The sequence below is a fragment of the Argiope bruennichi genome, chromosome X1, assembly GCF_947563725.1.
Source record: "Argiope bruennichi chromosome X1, qqArgBrue1.1, whole genome shotgun sequence".
Classification (NCBI taxonomy): Eukaryota; Metazoa; Arthropoda; class Arachnida; order Araneae; family Araneidae; genus Argiope; species Argiope bruennichi.
The window spans coordinates 54,812,535-54,823,627 of record NC_079162.1 but is presented as its reverse complement, the minus strand read 5'-3'; the positions used below and the strand labels follow the sequence as shown (position 1 = coordinate 54,823,627).

Here is an 11,093-nt window from a genome sequence, read left to right as displayed (position 1 = left end):
TAGAGCTTTGATTTTGTTAGTATTTTTAATACCTATTCTCTTGCACAATAAGCTTGTTTCATTGATATATTTTGCTTTGTAGCAGGTATTAAAGAAAAAATAAGTAATTATTATATCACACATCCTCATTGAAAATTTGATGTACGGTCCATTTCATGCCAGATCATGTTTAGGTTATAATTTCACTATAAGTCTGCTTTATTTCCTTGTAATCTAAGTTTTTTTCTCTATTTATACTATATGTTCTTATGATATTGTACTAATAACTGATATTGAACATATAATTCTATTTTCTATTAATTGATTTAAATTTATATTATGACATTATTTTGACAGAATTGCTTAGTAGTTGTATGAATGTTTAATTATTTATTTGCAAATTTTTATTATTTCTTTATTTAGAGCGTGAAATTTGTGGGTCATATTATCTGAGGAGAATGTTTTTCATAAAAATTTAAGGTTTGTATATTTTTTCTTTTAAATTATTGTTTAGTTGTGTACAAGTTTTTTGTATTAATTTTAATATTATACCATACATCACCAATGAGTTTGAAATTAATATTGGACTTTATGTTAGTGATAACTTCAACAATATGATTGATATCTCTCTTTGGCCAGTACATTCACCTACCTTTTTGTAATATTTGTTTAGTTTTGATTTACTAATTATTTGGAGTAGATATTTTATTGCATAATAAACTTGTTTCTTTGTTACATTTTGCTTGATACTACTCATCAAGGATAACTTACATGATATTATATTGCACACCTCACTATCCTTTCAGTTATTGTCCATTTGTTTTCAAATCATGTTTAGAATTTAATTTCATTAGAATATATCATCATTCCATTTAATTATAATGTTTTATCTCTGTGTGGCTTATATATTCATATGAACTTTGAATAATAACTAATGTTCAACACACATTTTCTATGTGTAATTATTGGTTTAAATTTTATTTTATCACTTTTTTTTCACTCAGTTACTTAATCTTGTGTTAAAAGCTATTGATTACATGCAGATTAACATTATTTCATTTTATTAATATCGTGATGAGTCGGATTTTTTTTTTGTTTGGTGTCAAAATTTTCTCTTAAAATGGCAATTGTGTTTTTTTTTTGTTAAATTATGAGGAAGATTTCATTTATTTTATTATGGATTTTATTATGTGTTATGTTTATTATTATACCAAGGATCATAAATGATTCACATGGAAAGTAAATTAGACTTTATGTAATTGATAGCTTAAACAGAATGATTGATTTTGCCCATTTTCCAACAGTTTTACCTATTATTTAAAACATCTTTATAGTTTTGATTTTGTTAGTATTTGGAATACATATTTTCTTGCACAATAAGCATATTTCTTTGGTATATTTTGCTTGGTAGCAGGTATTAAAGAAAAAATAAGTAGTTATTATATCACACATCCTCATTGAAAATTTGATGTATGGTCCATTTCATTCGAGATCATGTTTAGGTTTTAATTTCACTAAAAGTCTGCTTTATTCCATTCTAATCTAAGTTTTTTACTCTATTTATACTATATGTACTTATGATATTGTACTAATAACTGATATTGAACATATAATTCTATTTTCTATTTATTGATTTAAATTTGTAGTATGACATTATTTTGACAGAATTGCTTAGTAGTTGTATGAATGTTTAATTAATATAAATAAGTAGTGTATTATTTTGACAGAATTGCTTAGTAGTTGTATGAATGTTTAATTAATTTAAATAAGTAGTTATTATATCACACATCCTCATTGAAAATTTGATGTATGGTCCATTTCATTCGAGATCATGTTTAGGTTTTAATTTCACTATAAGTCTGCTTTATTCCATTGTAATCTAAGTTTTTTTCTCTATTTATACTATATGTTTTCATGATATTGTACTAATAACTGATACTGAACATATAATTGTATTTTCTATTTATTGATTTAAATTTATATTTTGATATTAGTAGTTGTATGAATGTTTAATTATTTAATTGCAAATTTATATTATTTCTTTGTTTAGAGCATAAAATTTCTGAGTCACTTTATCCGAGGAGAGTGTTTTTCATAAAAATTTAACTTTTGTATATTTTTTCTACAAATTTATCCTGGAGTTGTGTAGTAGTTTTTTGTATTTACTTTTAATATTATACCATACATCACCAATGAGTTTCAAATTAATATTGGACTTTATGTTATTGATAACTTCAACTATATGATTGATATCTCTCTTTGGCCAGTACATTCAGCTACCTTTTTGTAATATTTGTTTAGTTTTGATTTACTAATTATTTGGAATAGTTATTTTATTGCACAATAAGCTTTTTTCTTTGTTACATTTTGCTTGATACCACACATCAAGGATAACATACATGATATTATATTGCACACCTCACTATCCTTTTAGTTCTTGTCCATTTGTTGTTGAATCATGTTTAGAATTTAATTTCATTAGTATATAACATTATTCCATTTAAATATAATGTTTTATCTCTGTGTGGCTTATATATTCATATGAACTTTGAATAATAACTAATGTTCAACACACATTTTCTATGTGTAATTATTGATTTAAATTTTATTTTATCACTTTTTTTTCACTCAGTTACTTAATCTTGTGTTAAAAGCTATTGATTACATGCAGATTAACATTATTTCATTATATTAATATCGTGATGAGTCGGATTTTTTTTTTGTTTGGAGTCAAAATTTTCTCTTAAAATGGCAATTGTGTGTTTTTTTTTTGTTAAATTATGAGGAAGATTTCATTTATTTTATTATGGATTTTATTATGTGTTATGTTTATTATTATACCAAGGATCATAAATGATTCACATGGAAAGTAAATTAGACTTTATGTAATTGATAGCTTAAACAGAATGATTGATTTTGCCCATTTTCCAACAGTTTTACCTATTATTTAAAACATCTTTATAGTTTTGATTTTGTTAGTATTTGGAATACATTTTTTCTTGCACAATAAGCTTGTTTCTTTGGTATATTTTGCTTGGTACCAGGTATTAAAGAAAAAATAAGTAGTTATTATATGACACATCCTCATTGAAAATTTGATGTATGGTCCATTTCATTCGAGACCATGTTTAGGTTTTAATTTCACTATAAGTCTGCTTTATTCCATTGTAATCTAAGTTTTTTTCTCTATTTATACTATATGTTCATATGATATTGTACTAATAACTGATATTGAACATATAATTATATTTTCTATTTATTGATTTAAATTTATATTATGATATTAGTAGTTGTATGAATGTTTAATTATTTATTTGCAATTTTTTATTATTTCTTTGTTTAGAGCATAAAATTTCTGAGTCACTTTATCTGAGCAGAGTGTTTTTTATAAAAATTTAACTTTTGTATATTTTTTCTTCTAATTTATCCTGGAGTTGTGTAGTAGTTTTTTGTATTTACTTTTAATATTATACCATACATCACCAATGAGTTTCAAATTAATATTGGACTTTATGTTATTGATAACTTCAACTATATGATTGATATCTCTCTTTGGCCAGTACATTCAGCTACCTTTTTGTAATATTTGTTTAGTTTTGATTTACTAATTATTTGGAATAGTTATTTTATTGCACAATAAGCTTTTTTCTTTGTTACATTTTGCTTCATACCACACATCAAGGATAACATACATGATATTATATTGCACACCTCACTATCCTTTTAGTTCTTGTCCATTTGTTGTTGAATCATGTTTAGAATTTAATTTCATTAGTATATAACATTATTCCATTTAAATATAATGTTTTATCTCTGTGTGGCTGATATATTCATATGAACTTTGAATAATAACTAATGTTCAACACACATTTTCTATGTGTAATTATTGATTTAAATTTTATTTTATCACTTTTTTTTCACTCAGTTACTTAATCTTGTGTTAAAAGCTATTGATTACATGCAGATTATCATTATTTCATTTTATTAATATCGTGATGAGTCGGATTTTTGTTTGTTTGGAGTCAAAATTTTCTCTTAAAATGGCAATTGTGTTTTTTTTTGTTAAATTATTAGGAAGATTTCTTTTGTTTTATTATGGATTTTATGATCTGTTATGTTTATTATTATACCAAGGATCATAAATGATTCACATGGAAAGTAAATTAGACTTTATGTAATTGATAGCTTAAACAGAATGATTGATTTTGCCCATTTTCCAACAGTTTTACCTATTATTTAAAACATCTTTATAGTTTTGATTTTGTTAGTATTTGGAATACATATTTTCTTGCATAATAAGCATTTTTCTTTGGTATATTTTGCTTGGTAGCAGGTATTAAAGAAAAAATAAGTAGTTATTATATCACACATCCTCATTGAAAATTTGATGTATGGTCCATTTCATTCGAGATCATGTTTAGGTTTTAATTTCACTAAAAGTCTGCTTTATTCCATTCTAATCTAAGTTTTTTACTCTATTTATACTATATGTACTTATGATATTGTACTAATAACTGATATTGAACATATAATTCTATTTTCTATTTATTGATTTAAATTTGTAATATGACATTATTTTGACAGAATTGCTTAGTAGTTGTATGAATGTTTAATTAATATAAATAAGTAGTGTATTATTTTGACAGAATTGCTTAGTAGTTGTATGAATGTTTAATTAATTTAAATAAGTAGTTATTATATCACACATCCTCATTGAAAATTTGATGTATGGTCCATTTCATTCGAGATCATGTTTAGGTTTTAATTTCACTATAAGTCTGCTTTATTCCATTGTAATCTAAGTTTTTTTCTCTATTTATACTATATGTTCTTATGATATTGTACTAATAACTGATATTGAACATATAATTGTATTTTCTATTTATTGATTTAAATTTATATTTTGATATTAGTAGTTGTATGAATGTTTAATTATTTAATTGCAAATTTATATTATTTCTTTGTTTAGAGCATAAAATTTCTGAGTCACTTTATCCGAGGAGAGTGTTTTTCATAAAAATTTAACTTTTGTATATTTTTTCTTCAAATTTATCCTGGAGTTGTGTAGTAGTTTTTTGTATTTACTTTTAATATTATACCATACATCACCAATGAGTTTCAGATTAATATTGGACTTTATGTTATTGATAACTTTAACTATATGATTGATATCTCTCTTTGGCCAGTACATTCAGCTACCTTTTTGTAATATGTGTTTAGTTTTGATTTACAAATAATTTGGAATAGTTATTTTATTGCACAATAAGCTTTTTTCTTTGTTACATTTTGCTTGATACCACACATCAACTATAACTTACATGATATTATATTGCACACCTCACTATCCTTTCAGTTATTGTCCATTTGTTGTCGAATCATGTTTAGAATTTAATTTCATTAGAATATAACATCATTCCATTTAAATATAATGTTTTATCTGTGTGTGGCTTATATATTCAAATGAACTTTGAATAATAACTAATGTTCAACACACATTTTCTTTGTGTAATTATTGATTTAAATTTCATTTTATCCCTTTTTTTTCACTCAGTTAGTTAATCTTGTGTTAAAAGCTATTGATTACATGCAGATTATTATTATTTCATTTTATTAATATCGTGATGAGTCTGATTTTTTTTTGTTTGGAGTCAAAATTTTTTCTTAAAATGGGAATTGTGTTTTTTTTTTTTTGTTAAATTATGAGGAAGATTTCTTTTGTTTTATTATGGATTTTATGATTTGTTATGTTTATTATTATACCAAGGATGATAAATGATTCACATGGAAAATAAATTAGACTTTATGTAATTGATAGCTTAAACAGAATGATTGATTTTACCCAACAGTTTAACCTATTATTTAAAACATCTTTAGAGCTTTGATTTTGTTAGTATTTTTAATACCTATTCTCTTGCACAATAAGCTTGTTTCTTTGATATATTTTGCTTTGTAGCAGGTATTAAAGAAAAAATAAGTAATTATTATATCACACATCCTCATTGAAAATTTGATGTATGGTCCATTTCATGCCAGATCATGTTTAGGTTATAATTTCACTATAAGTCTGCTTTATTTCCTTGTAATCTAAGTTTTTTTCTCTATTTATACTATATGTTCTTATGATATTGTACTAATAACTGATATTGAACATATAATTCTATTTTCTATTAATTGATTTAAATTTATATTATGACATTATTTTGACAGAATTGCTTAGTAGTTGTATGAATGTTTAATTATTTATTTGCAAATTTTTATTATTTCTTTATTTAGAGCGTGAAATTTGTGGGTCATATTATCTGAGGAGAATGTTTTTCATAAAAATTTAAGGTTTGTATATTTTTTCTTTTAAATTATTGTTTAGTTGTGTACAAGTTTTTTGTATTAATTTTAATATTATACCATACATCACCAATGAGTTTGAAATTAATATTGGACTTTATGTTAGTGATAACTTCAACAATATGATTGATATCTCTCTTTGGCCAGTACATTCACCTACCTTTTTGTAATATTTGTTTAGTTTTGATTTACTAATTATTTGGAGTAGATATTTTATTGCATAATAAACTTGTTTCTTTGTTACATTTTGCTTGATACTACTCATCAAGGATAACTTACATGATATTATATTGCACACCTCACTATCCTTTCAGTTATTGTCCATTTGTTTTCAAATCATGTTTAGAATTTAATTTCATTAGAATATATCATCATTCCATTTAATTATAATGTTTTATCTCTGTGTGGCTTATATATTCATATGAACTTTGAATAATAACTAATGTTCAACACACATTTTCTATGTGTAATTATTGATTTAAATTTTATTTTATCACTTTTTTTTCACTCAGTTACTTAATCTTGTGTTAAAAGCTATTGATTACATGCAGATTAACATTATTTCATTTTATTAATATCGTGATGAGTCGGATTTTTTTTTTGTTTGGTGTCAAAATTTTCTCTTAAAATGGCAATTGTGTTTTTTTTTTGTTAAATTATGAGGAAGATTTCATTTATTTTATTATGGATTTTATTATGTGTTATGTTTATTATTATACCAAGGATCATAAATGATTCACATGGAAAGTAAATTAGACTTTATGTAATTGATAGCTTAAACAGAATGATAGATTTTGCCCATTTTCCAACAGTTTTACCTATTATTTAAAACATCTTTATAGTTTTGATTTTGTTAGTATTTGGAATACATATTTTCTTGCACAATAAGCATATTTCTTTGGTATATTTTGCTTGGTAGCAGGTATTAAAGAAAAAATAAGTAGTTATTATATCACACATCCTCATTGAAAATTTGATGTATGGTCCATTTCATTCGAGATCATGTTTAGGTTTTAATTTCACTAAAAGTCTGCTTTATTCCATTCTAATCTAAGTTTTTTACTCTATTTATACTATATGTACTTATGATATTGTACTAATAACTGATATTGAACATATAATTCTATTTTCTATTTATTGATTTAAATTTGTAATATGACATTATTTTGACAGAATTGCTTAGTAGTTGTATGAATGTTTAATTAATATAAATAAGTAGTGTATTATTTTGACAGAATTGCTTAGTAGTTGTATGAATGTTTAATTAATTTAAATAAGTAGTTATTATATCACACATCCTCATTGAAAATTTGATGTATGGTCCATTTCATTCGAGATCATGTTTAGGTTTTAATTTCACTATAAGTCTGCTTTTTTCCATTGTAATCTAAGTTTTTTTCTCTATTTATACTATATGTTCTTATGATATTGTACTAATAACTGATACTGAACATATAATTGTATTTTCTATTTATTGATTTAAATTTATATTTTGATATTAGTAGTTGTATGAATGTTTAATTATTTAATTGCAAATTTATATTATTTCTTTGTTTAGAGCATAAAATTTCTGAGTCACTTTATCCGAGGAGAGTGTTTTTCATAAAAATTTAACTTTTGTATATTTTTTCTACAAATTTATCCTGGAGTTGTGTAGTAGTTTTTTGTATTTACTTTTAATATTATACCATACATCACCAATGAGTTTCAAATTAATATTGGACTTTATGTTATTGATAACTTCAACTATATGATTGATATCTCTCTTTGGCCAGTACATTCAGCTACCTTTTTGTAATATGTGCTTAGTTTTGATTTACAAATAATTTGGAATAGTTATTTTATTGCACAATAAGCTTTTTTCTTTTTTACATTTTGCTTGATACCACACATCAAGGATAACATACATGATATTATATTGCACACCTCACTATCCTTTTAGTTCTTGTCCATTTGTTGTTGAATCATGTTTAGAATTTAATTTCATTAGAATATAACATCATTCCATTTAAATATAATGTTTTATCTGTGTGTGGCTTATATATTCAAATGAACTTTGAATAATAACTAATGTTCAACACACATTTTCTTTGTGTAATTATTGATTTAAATTTCATTTTATCCCTTTTTTTTCACTCAGTTAGTTAATCTTGTGTTAAAAGCTATTGATTACATGCAGATTATTATTATTTCATTTTATTAATATCGTGATGAGTCTGATTTTTTTTTGTTTGGAGTCAAAATTTTCTCTTAAAATGGGAATTGTGTTTTTTTTTTTTTTGTTAAATTATGAGGAAGATTTCTTTTGTTTTATTATGGATTTTATGATTTGTTATGTTTATTATTATACCAAGGATGATAAATGATTCACATGGAAAATAAATTAGACTTTATGTAATTGATAGCTTAAACAGAATGATTGATTTTACCCAACAGTTTAACCTATTATTTAAAACATCTTTAGAGCTTTGATTTTGTTAGTATTTTTAATACCTATTCTCTTGCACAATAAGCTTGTTTCTTTGATATATTTTGCTTTGTAGCAGGTATTAAAGAAAAAATAAGTAATTATTATATCACACATCCTCATTGAAAATTTGATGTATATCCATTTCATGCCAGATCATGTTTAGGTTATAATTTCACTATAAGTCTGCTTTATTTCCTTGTAATCTAAGTTTTTTTCTCTATTTATACTATATGTTCTTATGATATTGTACTAATAACTGATATTGAACATATAATTCTATTTTCTATTAATTGATTTAAATTTATATTATGACATTATTTTGACAGAATTGCTTAGTAGTTGTATGAATGTTTAATTATTTATTTGCAAATTTTTATTATTTCTTTATTTAGAGCGTGAAATTTGTGGGTCATATTATCTGAGGAGAATGTTTTTCATAAAAATTTAAGGTTTGTATATTTTTTCTTTTAAATTATTGTTTAGTTGTGTACAAGTTTTTTGTATTAATTTTAATATTATACCATACATCACCAATGAGTTTGAAATTAATATTGGACTTTATGTTAGTGATAACTTCAACAATATGATTGATATCTCTCTTTGGCCAGTACATTCACCTACCTTTTTGTAATATTTGTTTAGTTTTGATTTACTAATTATTTGGAGTAGATATTTTATTGCATAATAAACTTGTTTCTTTGTTACATTTTGCTTGATACTACTCATCAAGGTTAACTTACATGATATTATATTGCACACCTCACTATCCTTTCAGTTATTGTCCATTTGTTTTCAAATCATGTTTAGAATTTAATTTCATTAGAATATATCATCATTCCATTTAATTATAATGTTTTATCTCTGTGTGGCTTATATATTCATATGAACTTTGAATAATAACTAATGTTCAACACACATTTTCTATGTGTAATTATTGATTTAAATTTTATTTTATCACTTTTTTTTCACTCAGTTACTTAATCTTGTGTTAAAAGCTATTGATTACATGCAGATTAACATTATTTCATTTTATTAATATCGTGATGAGTCGGATTTTTTTTGTGTTTGGTGTCAAAATTTTCTCTTAAAATGGCAATTGTGTTTTTTTTTTTTGTTAAATTATGAGGAAGATTTCATTTATTTTATTATGGATTTTATTATGTGTTATGTTTATTATTATACCAAGGATCATAAATGATTCACATGGAAAGTAAATTAGACTTTATGTAATTGATAGCTTAAACAGAATGATTGATTTTGCCCATTTTCCAACAGTTTTACCTATTATTTAAAACATCTTTATAGTTTTGATTTTGTTAGTATTTGGAATACATATTTTCTTGCACAATAAGCATATTTCTTTGGTATATTTTGCTTGGTAGCAGGTATTAAAGAAAAAATAAGTAGTTATTATATCACACATCCTCATTGAAAATTTGATGTATGGTCCATTTCATTCGAGATCATGTTTAGGTTTTAATTTCACTAAAAGTCTGCTTTATTCCATTCTAATCTAAGTTTTTTACTCTATTTATACTATATGTACTTATGATATTGTACTAATAACTGATATTGAACATATAATTCTATTTTCTATTTATTGATTTAAATTTGTAATATGACATTATTTTGACAGAATTGCTTAGTAGTTGTATGAATGTTTAATTAATATAAATAAGTAGTGTATTATTTTGACAGAATTGCTTAGTAGTTGTATGAATGTTTAATTAATTTAAATAAGTAGTTATTATATCACACATCCTCATTGAAAATTTGATGTATGGTCCATTTCATTCGAGATCATGTTTAGGTTTTAATTTCACTATAAGTCTGCTTTATTCCATTGTAATCTAAGTTTTTTTCTCTATTTATACTATATGTTCTTATGATATTGTACTAATAACTGATACTGAACATATAATTGTATTTTCTATTTATTGATTTAAATTTATATTTTGATATTAGTAGTTGTATGAATGTTTAATTATTTAATTGCAAATTTATATTATTTCTTTGTTTAGAGCATAAAATTTCTGAGTCACTTTATCCGAGGAGAGTGTTTTTCATAAAAATTTAACTTTTGTATATTTTTTCTACAAATTTATCCTGGAGTTGTGTAGTAGTTTTTTGTATTTACTTTTAATATTATACCATACATCACCAATGAGTTTCAAATTAATATTGGACTTTATGTTATTGATAACTTCAACTATATGATTGATATCTCTCTTTGGCCAGTACATTCAGCTACCTTTTTGTAATATGTGTTTAGTTTTGATTTACAAATAATTTGGAATAGTTA

General features: G+C 23.7%; 1 long non-coding RNA gene across 2 annotated transcripts in view; it reads left to right on the top strand.

The window, feature by feature from the left end:
* The first annotated feature begins 397 nt into the window (after window positions 1-397).
* Window positions 398-11,093, top strand: part of LOC129958544 (uncharacterized) — a 48,830-nt gene continuing 38,134 nt past the window's right edge. For both annotated transcript variants that reach the window (XR_008783242.1, XR_008783241.1), the window contains exons 1-3: window positions 398-459; window positions 6,253-6,309; window positions 9,184-9,240. This is a non-coding gene — a long non-coding RNA (uncharacterized LOC129958544). The remainder of the gene's footprint in view (window positions 460-6,252; window positions 6,310-9,183; window positions 9,241-11,093) is intronic.